The sequence below is a fragment of the Anneissia japonica genome, unplaced genomic scaffold, assembly GCF_011630105.1.
Source record: "Anneissia japonica isolate Jap-2015-1 unplaced genomic scaffold, ASM1163010v1 scaffold171_len658169_cov177, whole genome shotgun sequence".
NCBI classification, from domain to species: domain Eukaryota; kingdom Metazoa; phylum Echinodermata; class Crinoidea; order Comatulida; family Comatulidae; genus Anneissia; species Anneissia japonica.
In genome coordinates this window covers 287,575-299,861 of record NW_022733907.1, presented here as the reverse complement: position 1 = coordinate 299,861, position 12,287 = coordinate 287,575, and positions in this window count along the sequence as shown.

Here is a 12,287-nt window from a genome sequence, read left to right as displayed (position 1 = left end):
CAATGTTGACTTTAGAAGCACAAAAATTTATTGAAATGAATATTTTGACTACTCCTGCAGTTTTTGCCAATGCTTAAAATGAACATGTTGACTGTTGGGGTAATATACAATTTAATAAATAATAGTATTCTGGCTTGCTTTGGATTTAACTATTGTTTTTCAAATTGTATATTACCTCACAAATCTTTCTCAGAAGGTTTGTTTTATGTTTATGTTTCTAAAATCAACATTTTATGTATCTGAGTAGTCGTTACCATCACAGTAGGCTATTATATTTTATATATTTTATATAATATGCATATACTGTATTACTGTATGTAGAAAAAATAACAGTGTTCGATGTGTATTTGTTGTTTACAGTGCTATGCTGCAAACCTCATTGAAATGATATTTATTATTATTATTATTACTGTATTATTATTATTTTATTATTATTATTATTACTACTTCAAATGTTTTGGTAACACCGTGGGCATCTCTTATGGATGAATTAATATTGTATGAATTTTGTTTATTTATAGTGAAGACATTCTTTTACCTTGTTTTGAACTTGTGAGTGAATTCTTTATTTTCCCCTCTGAATAAAATAAACATAAAGCATTTTTAATAACTAATTTGTTTATGTTGGAAATGTTTGTATAACAATGGGATATGATCTTCAGCAAGGGCCTCAGTAAAGCTTGGTTTCCATACAATCGCTACATGCTATCGCCGACAGCTTTCGGTGATGCTGATTGGTCGGTCAAATTGGGGAGCCTTCCCGATAACATCAGGGATTGCTATGTAGTACAACGTCAGCAACAGTGGAACTATTGTAAGAAAACCAGGCTTAAGGGAATACCCTCAATTTCCACCATTTCTTTTTAATATTTTCAATAATTTTCTATTGATATTTTTTCTCCTTTTGGTAGAACTATATTGGTTAATGTGACAAAAAAAAAATATTTTTTCCACCTTTTTGTAGAAAAAGTTTATGTTAAACACGGTGTAAACAATTGTGACCTTAGGCCTTGGATGGAAAAATGTAGATGTTGGTTAGCATCACCTCTCCCTCTGAATTTTGTACCAGCTTCTGATTTTAAAGATTGTTGAAAATCGGGGGAGAACTAATAAACCTAAAAATTATATTTATTGTATTAAAATGAATTGTAAAACTTTGTGTTCAGCGGTCTTGTTGCTGCTTTTTGTGCTGAAGACCCCAGTCCAAACCCAGACAGCTTAGCTCTTCGAATAATCCTCATATACTTTAATGAGAGTTAGGTGGGTTTGGAGAATGTTTGTTGTATCCGTATGTGTCTGTTACGTAGTAGTTAAGTTGGGTGGCCCTGCACTGCGGCTGTCGTGCGTCCCCTGGGGCCCCAGCCCGAATTTCCGATTTCATATTGAATGAGTATCAGTTACAGTATTATTTAAAGCTCATTTAAACAAATACCGTACTCGCGCGAATAAGCGCCCCTCTCAAATAACCGACCCTCCTAACGTGAAAATTTCCGTAAGCGCCCCGTTTGAATAAGCGCCCCTCATAAGATTTTATTTTTAGCAAGTCAATAATCCAATCAATCCTGGGACTGGTTGTTGGCATGATTTGAGCTGTAGAGTGGAAACACATTCTTCTTCAGTCAATATCAAAATGAGGATATTTCTCTTATATCAGATGAGAGCTCCGATCCCTGGACAGACAGTATATTTCCAACTTTACTCTTTTTACATATTTGTCTATGCCTAGTCCTACTCCTCTTTCTCTTTTTTCGACTTTAGCACATTCTCATCTAGTTTTCAAGAAAAAATACAATGATCCTGCCATCCTGCTAATCTCAATCGGCCGATGGCCAACAAGCTAACCACTAGCATCTGCTATCTTGCTGTTATGTAAATATTCACGCATTCTTGTAATGAGCCATTTTCTCTGGACGATTATCTTTTCTAACCACCATTCGTGATGTCCTTATACTAAATCTTTTTTCATTCAAAAAGTGACTCTTTTTTTTCCCATAAGAACCCCTCGATTTTCATCTATTTCCATAAGCGCCCCCTCAATTTCCACTCTGTTTTCATAAGCGCCCCGTTTAAATAAGCACCCCGTTTGAATAAGCGCCTCTCAGACAGTGCAAAAAATATTTTAAGCGCCCGGGCGCTTATTCGCGTGAGTACGGTAAATGGACAAATTAAAGCCACCCAGGAGTCACTACATAATACAGGCTGGTGTACTCTGATCGACCATGTGATTAGACATTTATAGTAATCACTTCCCTGCCTTGCCAAGATTCCTGATCACGTGATTTGTACAGTATACTAAAATATTTGTCATAGATTTATTTATTTTAAAAAATGGATGTGATTCTAAACAAGTATTTTTTTTTTTTTCGAAATTAGGTCTACTGTTTTCCAATTTATTATCAGAAGTGCAACAACATAAAAATATGTTTGAAAATTGACAGCAATATTTTAAGAGCAAAACCATCCAGAAACATAATAACCTTAAGAACTGAAAAGCATAATATTTCATCATATTTACAGTCTTAAAACTAAAGATCCATTACAATTACTACTGAAGGTAGGTTTTCCATGCTTTATTTCTAACATTATTACGATCACCAACTTGCAAATTTGCCAAGCAATATGCTCAAGCTGAATACGCTAATTACTCCGTTGAAGTTTAACACCTCCATATTTATCGGTCTTCTACGTTAATCAATACAGACAGCACTAAGACTATAGAGATAGGTAATTATAATATATGCGGCATCCTATACTCTAGTTTAAGAGCTATACAGAATATGGACACCATCCCTCTAAGGTACATACAGGTTTTGCAGAGGAAGCAGTGATATAATTATGAATGATAAAGTATTTTCAATTACATAATCTATGTATAAACATATGCTGATGGTTTTGGCTGATTGTTGAAGAGCATTTCAAATACTGTACTTAATGATGTATTTCCCTGTTTATAACAAGATGAAATTGTCTGTAAAGTAAATACAATACTTGCCTGTAGACATCAGTATACCCTTGTTGACAGTGTATCCCCTGGTTCTGTGCATACCCCTTGTTGTAGGCTCAGATTTTCTCATTCCGGAATGTTTTAGCAAAGCAGGTGTCTCGCACACCCTCCTCCCCAGCAATCTTATTCCTGGTATGCAAACACAAATGGACTGAACCATTATCACAGTTATGTGCTAAAATGCACTATTTACCACACCCCAGTGACAACTGGAGATATGCAACTGCAGAGTGTGAAAATATATGGTGTATTTATAGCCAACAATGTGAACAGCCACTTCCCTTGTTCTAATCACATTCAAGGTTTTCCATAATGAGGATGCTGAGGCATGGGACAATTTTTGCCAGCTTATTTGCATAAGGATCTTTGATTGAAAATTGCTGGTCCTCTGGATCAGTCATTATGGATTATTCCATTTAATTATAGGGGTTGAATAAATTATTACAATCATGTACTGTACAGACTGTACAGATAGATAAAACCTACTGCAGTTTACGAGGTAAGGGATTGTATCATTGTAGAGTAATGAATACATAGAAATTCTGCTGTTTACAATGTTGTTTATTTTTTAATATACTTGTAGACTTAATCTCTTTATTATAGTTAGGTAATTTCTTGTATGTGTTCTATTCTTATTGTAGAATATAGGTATAAATTGGTATTTGCTGTTCAGTGCTATCTAGCACCATTCCTGGTTCTGGTTCTAGCAACATGATTGCTTCTGGCATTGCAGCCCGTTTTGGATAGTCCTATATTTTTTTCTTTCAATTGACAAGGAAGGATACCTCCCCATATTGACATTGTTATGTTTATCACAATTCACTGTTGTTTCTCTAGACTCATTTTGTTTCAAATTATATCACCATTGGTTGTTGCTGCTACTCCTGGTATTTTCCTATCAATATAGTCGTTTCTGTTACTAAGTAACTACAGCTTATCTATCACATCACCAGCAGGCCAGCAGTTTCATTGCTTTGCTGGCCCTATCATTTGAACAACAAATGTGTCGGGTATACTCGTTCATTACTGATCCGTGTAAAAACGTTTTTAACACTAAAATTTTATTAGTGTAAACAGGGAGTTGTTATAGTCACTATAACAACTCCCTGGTGTAAACCAGTCTTAAATATATTCCAAATTTTGATTTAAAAAAAAATTTTTTTTTTGTTATACACTTTTTTTTTTTTATAAGAACCAGTAAAATTTTGCCCAGGCTCAGTGTTCTTATTTTTTGGCCAATTTGAGGCTCAAAATGTTCCTATTTTGTTCACACTTTTCAAACATACAAATGTATTATTGTACCAGTATACACTGTACTGGAGTGTAGGTAAAAGTACCCCAGGAAAAACTGGCCCCGAAAAAAAAGGCCACTGAAAAACGTGCCCAGAAAAAAGGCCCCGGTAAAAATGGCCCTAAATGACAAGTACACCTTATGTACTATATTATAGAGGGTATTACATAGTCACACCTACTGCACATAAGGTACAGATATATTTTTTGTTTTTTCTAGTTTTTTAAAAATAAAAATCTCATTGGACATTTTACCTCAGCCTCAATTTGTTCATATTTTGTTCTTAATTTTTAAGCAATTTCAGCCTCAAGTGTTCTTATAAAATGTGTTCTTATAAAAAAACTTATAAAATGTGTTATAAAAAAAAAAAAAGTGTATGGGTTGGATTAGGACAATAATGTGTAATCGGAAATAGGAATTGGTTTAATAAGACTGGTATAGTGTAACAATAAAGGGAATACAGTATATCTAGCCCCCCCCCACCCCCAAAGAAAAAAAGGAGAAAGAGAGTAGCATGTACTCCAACACAAGCTAATTTTTTATTTTAATTACATACCGTAATAATGCTTGTGTATAAGACGAGGCTTAAAATAGCAAATTACAATGGAAAAACACAGTGGGTCGTCTTATACGCGCGACATACAAATTTTAGACTTTTAAAATCATGTTCATGTTATTTGCGGATCTACTAAATGTTAGTATGAAATTTTGATGAACATTTCTTTCATTTGGTTTTTAATTAATGCTTTTTTAATGGTGATCATATGTCAATGAAATTCATGAACATTGCCAAGCCTAGACCTGGACTTATATAGCGATTAAAAGGCAAAATGCTGGCCTGGTCCCAGTGGTTCGTATTGAAAAGAAGAATTCAGACGGTGAAACGGTGGTCGTCTCATACGTGGAACGCCTTATACGCAAGTGTATACGGCATTGTTTTGTCATGGAGATGACAACTCCATCAAATTATATCGTACTGTAGGTTGTGTGTGGTTGTGTGGGACATGCAGCACAAAATAATAATGCTGTTGTTGGTGACTGTGTATCCAGGGAGGGCTTATTGATGCATCTTTATTAATATATAAATCAATACTGATAGACCATTACAATCAATGATCCTAGTAGTTAGTAATAATGTCCCAAGTCAGTGATACAACTTAAAAATATTTTTATTTTTAAGTTCACCAAAAATTAGTTTAGTCACAAATGCATATGATACATTGATTAATTGATTTCATTTATGCTGTCTTGCAGAATTTAAATAGTTTGAAATTCAAATCGGATCAAATTTTAAAATTTTATCACCAATTTATTTTTAATCATTGGGGGCATTTTTTACCTACATCGGAAAAGGTGAAGAAATGCCTGAGTGGTGTCAGTTAAAAAGTCTTTTAAGGCCATGGGTGTGAGTTTTAATTAAATCCAGGAGAGTTCTAAGACATGGCGATGATGACTGGAAGCAATATTTGCGGTCCACACATATTGCTACTGAATGATGAGGCAAATTAAAGTATTGGGCTATATTTTGTCAGGGACATAGTGTTTTAATATGTTTGTGTTGATTAATGTGGTGACCGGGTTCATGCTTAGGGTTTGCCCTTGATACATACTGTGTGCACGGAGGAAATATGTATTTCCTCCATGCTGTATGTTATCAAATAAAATATATCGTGGCAATCACAAGTGAGGCTAGGGGGTATTTTGGAGTGGTTAGCAACTTTCATGGTATGATCAATTATGAAAATTGTTCGGGGCCTTGGGTTAGTTAACTAGGAGAGGATACCACACTAGAGCGCATAGGCGTTACGACACAGCATCTATATTTAAGTTTTAAGTGGGTAATATCTTGAATAGGTGTGGATATTAGAGCAAGTTGAGAATAGACTCTAAATACAGCATAATAATTGTAATTGTAGTTGTTCTTCATTTTATTTCTATTCATTTGTTTGGTATGTAAGAAATGTGTTGATTGTTGATTTTATTCCTGAATAAATAAATGAAAAATTAAATGTTTAAGGTAGGAATTTCTTTTTTCGGTTTCAAGTAGTCCTATTCCACCATTGCAATAAACCACCAACTTTTAAGTAAATACACTTTCCTAGCGGTAAATAAAATAGTTAAGTTACCAGTATAATTTGTGGTATGTCAGTAAGATTCCTACTGACATCACATAGGGGAAGGGGTTAAAATGTCTGCAATCACACCCTGTTCCCCCCTCCCCATATAAACTTTCTATTGTAGAAATGGTGGTAGCAATTAAATTAGATCGAATTGTATCTGCTCTCAAGTTCATCATTGAAACTTGACTGGGCCATAATAAAACAGCTTCTTTTTCTATTTTACATGATATCGCTACTACATTCCAATTCATTAAACCTGATTAAAGCTCTGATTAATTTTGTTCCCCCACCATTACAATTAAATGGGAAACTACAGCAATTGAATTACACATTTTTTTTTTATTTATTTTTTTTTATGAGAACCAGTAAAATTTTGCCTATGTTCAGTGTTCTTATTTTTATTGCCGATTTCGGGCTCAAAATGATTTTATTTTGCTCTTATTTTTACACACTTTACAAACATACAAAATTATTATTGTACAACAATACTTTACTGTATATAGAGATTTATATAGTCACACCAACTGCAAATGAGGTACAGTACAGATAAGATTTTTTTTTTTTTTTTTTTAATTTAATAAAGCCTTATTTTATATTTTACCCCAGCCTCAATTTGTTCTTAATTTTAAGCGATTTCAGCCTCAATGTTCTTATAAAATGTTTTCTTATTTAAAAAAATGTAAGGTAATTTGTGAAATGAACACAAATTTTATTCTGTGATAGCTGCTTCTTCTTTGGTTTGGTAGTACGTTTTTATGTTGTACTTAACTGTACTAACAGCTTGTTGTGGTTTTATTTTGTTGTGGGGAGATGAAAAATTTGATATACTGTATAAAATCTGATAATTATTTGATATTTCTTGGCTAAAACCTGACAAAGACACGGGCATGTGTGAGCTATGTTGTTAAGGTATGTTGTATCATCAGTAGTAGAGGAACTGATCACTTTAGGCATGCCAGCATCCTGCCTGATTTAGGCAAGGCAAATTTTGTTATTAGACTGGTATGTTGTCCCATCATCTGTCTCGAGGGGCAGCAGTTGTCCAAATATGGTATACTTTGAAAGACAAAGTGTATGGTGGTTGTTATTAACTCATAACCTTGCTCAAACAACTATAATATAACATTTTTATTATTCACAGTTTTATAAATGTTTATTTGAGTATTTTGACAAGAAAATCATGCTAAAGGTATGATACGCTAATGTTAAATGAAACCATTGGGAGAGATGAGACAGAAGTTCAATTTTTTTTAAATATAAGAATACGCACTTTATAAGAACACTGACGCTGAAATTGCTTGAAAAATAAGAACAAATTAATGCTGGTAAAATGTCAAATGAGCTTTGTTTTTAAATAGAAAACCAACAATTTATCTATACCTTATATGCAGTAGGTGTGGCTATGTAAAATATTAGCTTCTATAGTACAGTACTGTACGGTAATATACTGACTGCTGAACAATATTAATTGGATCTTTGGAATTAATCTTTGGAATGTTTTAAAATAAGAACAAAATTTTAAGCCTGAAATCGGCAAAAAAATAAGAACACTGAGCCTGGGCAAAATTTTATTGGTTCTTAATTTTTAAAAAGTTGATAATTTGAGTTTTCAAGTGCATTGTTGCATGCATAAATCCTTTCTTCCAACAGCTTGTTATTTATAATTAACTCATTTATAAATGTTCAGCATCTGGAAGAACAATTGAGTAGTTGCCAATATGTTGCAAAGGTGTGTCCCAGTGCTCAGCATGTACTACAGTGAGTTGGATGAATACTATAATATTTAGTAATGGAAAATGTGTTTTGTATCAATAACTGTGCTGCATGCAGTTTAAATTTACTAACTACTACTACTTACTACTATTACTATTACTATTTATTTACTACTTGTACAGTAGGGCAAGTTATATAACTGCATTTTTTCTTCTGATAAAACAAAAAGTAAATTGTTGTATAAATCCCTACTTGGAATGGAATGAGCCTGTTGAGTTGGTAGTGCACAGTAGCGATGATCAATTGGACTAATCCATTTATGGTGCAAATAGGAGCTTCCTCAACACTAATAAGGATATCCATGTGTTGACTCAACTCGCAGAACAATGTAGCTTATGTTAGGCCAAATGAAAGAAATTACTAGTTTCTCGTCCCCTCGCGCACCAATTTTCTCTGCCTCAACAATTTTTTTCCCTTTAATTTACCAAGTTTATGAAAATCTGGCTAACTCGCATCAGCAAAATTCATCTTCGAATGTTCGTGGTTGGGGATACATATAGTATAAATCATGTCTAGTTCTTTTATTTTGCTTTCAATGCTTCTACTAGGTAAAAGTGAGAAAGTAGTAGCTGTTTCTTTATCAACCATTTTCAATTTGCCATCTCGGAATAAAAAATTAAAAAATGCCCTCTTCTTTTTTCAAAATATTAGGACGAGAAACTACTTTATTTTTACTTGGCCTTATGTGTTGATTCATCTGGTTTTTATTCATTGTATGATTTGGATTATAACTGTTTGTATATATATGTTACCAAGGACATCTTTACACCAACATTAATCAACCAAATATTTACATGGCTGTTTCCAATTAAAAAGCATTGTTGACTTGCCTGATGTACAACATTAAACCCTCTTCTTTTTTTTTAAATCAGAAAACCACTCGCAATATAAGAGATTTCAAAAAGAAATGTTTAAAACAAAAAATTCCCAATTCCTTCAATTTCTAAATTTATATTCTAGGTTTATTTAAAGCGAATGAATTGATGGTCAATCACTACAAAACATATAATAAGGAATTGAAGTATTGGAGAGATATAGTACATGAAGTAGAAATACCCATTTTAGGTTTTGATATGCAATACAAATCTATATTTAGCAAATATAACTACCAGTAAGTCAATATAGGATGTAGGTAATTAAAGAACAATTACAATGTAATTTGTTTAAATTATGAAGTTAAATTTTGGGTAATGTGGTAAACAACAGGTTTCAATTGAGGAAGGAAGTCAAAAAAATGAAAGGAAGGTTGAGATGAGTGTATAGATACAGACACCAAATCTTAGTCAAAGGCTTTCATTTATTTCCAACAAAATAACCATGGTAATTATGTACACTATACATATATTTTGCTCGTACTTTAATCTGTATGGCCTTTATCATATTAAAAAATATAATCTGGTGGTAATCAAGTAATAAATTATGATAATATCATAACCCTAGTAATCATTGTTATCTGCCATAATTATATATTACTATACCATATTTATCAATTGTCGATCATTCAAGTAAAAAAACTTTTTCAGATTCAGAATCAGATAGATATATTCAGGTAATAATGAATAAATTAAATTAAATTAACAAAAACAAATATTGGTAATGACAAAGAAAAAAAAAAGATCATATATATATATATATATATATACAGTTTACATACATTGAAATGTTGTGAATTCAAGCATGGGAATAATTATGTAATCGCTTCCACTACAATCATTTTCGTGTTGTCTCACTGACAGTTCCATAGCTTGGAGGTCATATGCATTCATTTAGTTCATGAATGAAAAATACATGTGAGGCAGAGTAGCGATTGCATGCATAGCATTATTCTCAGTGCACTGATTTATCGCAATTGGTCATTATGTGCATAATCGTTGGCTGAAGTTATCTTACCAGCATCATGCTGATGTACTTAACCGTGGCATATCATTTGAATATTATGAGAAGCCTGAAATTGATTTAATAGTTAAGGTGTACTTATTTACATTAAATGCTAGATTGTATCCTCCTGCTAAGTTTAAATGGCTGCTATCATCCAATACCAGGTAGAAGCAGACACTATAGACAGGCAGTCTCGGTCAGTATGATTGAGCTTTGCCAAATGTATTTTGTTTGGGATATTTAATTTGGCTATGTATTTACAAAACACAATCTACATTTAGTTCACCATGCAGTCAGTGGTAAGGCATACACTCAAGTTTCATCTTAATTTTATTTTATGCAACTAACAAATCAAAAAAGACTCAAAATGTAAAATTATAAGTTATTTCCTAGTCATGATCTTTTATTAACTTTAATCCTAATTTAATTTTATACTGTATGAGGCTAATCTGTTCAACAATTCTCAACGGAAGCTATAGAGTGTGCAGTCTAGGGGCGAAGCACTGGTGTAGCCCGGGAGGGCTAATCCCCTGGTGCCTATAAGAACTGGGCAAGTTGGAGATGTTTAAAGCTGTTCTGAGAAAGAGAGGTTTCGCTCCACTTTCCCTTATGGTGCCGCTACTGGCCTTATATGGCCAAGATGGTATTGTAGAAGCAAACGGGAACAAAGTATTTCTAAAGCTTAATAAAGTACAGTTGCTATTCAAAATAATTTTAAAATTGTAACATCTTATTGGAGTTAAAACTATATTCGTTTTCTATGTTAGCCTCAAAACATATTCTACTTTCATGTTTTCACTAAATTCATTCTTGTCTTACAGTACAAGGCTATATTGTGTGTACCTTTGTGAGAATAGGATTTTGCCAATTATGTTTTTGGAAATTAGTTGAATGCTTGTTGTGAGAGTCTTTGTCTGTCTTCCTTGTGATTAATAATATGGGATATCATTCATTTCCTAGTGGCTGCATAAACAACAATTGGACCTGTCTCTTCCTTAATCCATATACAGTGTCATACAACGTATATTCTGTTTGTTTCTTTATTAAAAATAGACAAAAAGGATTTATTACATTTAGGAAATTTTGAAAACTATGGAAACTTTACCTTGAAAATGTAAAGCAGAATTGAGCTACTATAGACAATTAAATAATTAGAGAATTTGTTACTTAATTTATTTAGTAAAGTTTACTACATATTTATTTTGCTTAATAAAAACAATAAAAATACTGTAGCACCAAAGGTTTTGTATTTACAAATATAACAACAATAAAAAGACATTTAAAATATACATCAATCATGTAAAACTAGAAATATTATAAACAAATTATTCAAATCAATCAAGAAACTATAATATTCAGAATTTTTTTAGCCATTTTTATGAAATAAAAAAATTATTTTAAGATTATTTCTTAGGCATGACACTTAACTGTTATGTAGACCATCCATAAAAAACTACTGCATGTGTATATGATATAAAACATACAAAGTTGCATTTAATTATGTAATAACGTCACTTTTATTTTTACCCTTTAAATTGTAATACTAATATTTTTTTATGAAAAAGGTACATCAAAATGTATTCATTGTTTTTCTTGTATTGATCATTAGAGTTCGTATTTTTTAAGTATTTTATTTTCAAGGTATGTCTGGTTTACATAATTATTGTTCTGGAATTACCTTGGTGAAATATACGACATTATTTTTACAATATTGAAGACCTGAAACATTTTACTCTCAATAAAACATATAGGTAAACAAAACTAAACTAAACATAAACAAATCTCAATGATAACAGGATTAATGTTAAAATACAGTTAATTGATAATTTTGTTTAGCGTTTTGGATTGGATTTATTTGGTGTGAACACCAAGGATAGCCCACGAAAGTCTAGAAGAAGAGTGAAGTCCTTCTGGTGGCGATACACCGGGAGACATTCCCCTACTCTTTTCCGAAGAGTGTACTGCATTCTTGAACGTGCACATGGGCCATAAATGCACACGGGACCAACAGCTTAAACATCTCATCCGAATGGCGGTGTGCTAGTAACTTGTATTTCAGCCCTCCAGCTGAAACACAAGGAGAGGCAGCAATAGGAATTGAACCGGGAACCTAGAGATGTCAACGGTTCAGCGCACACACAGTGGCTACCATCAGATTAGCCGAGCTGCTCAGTTGACAATGTTTACATTATGTTATCCCATAATGTTAATCTGTACCTGT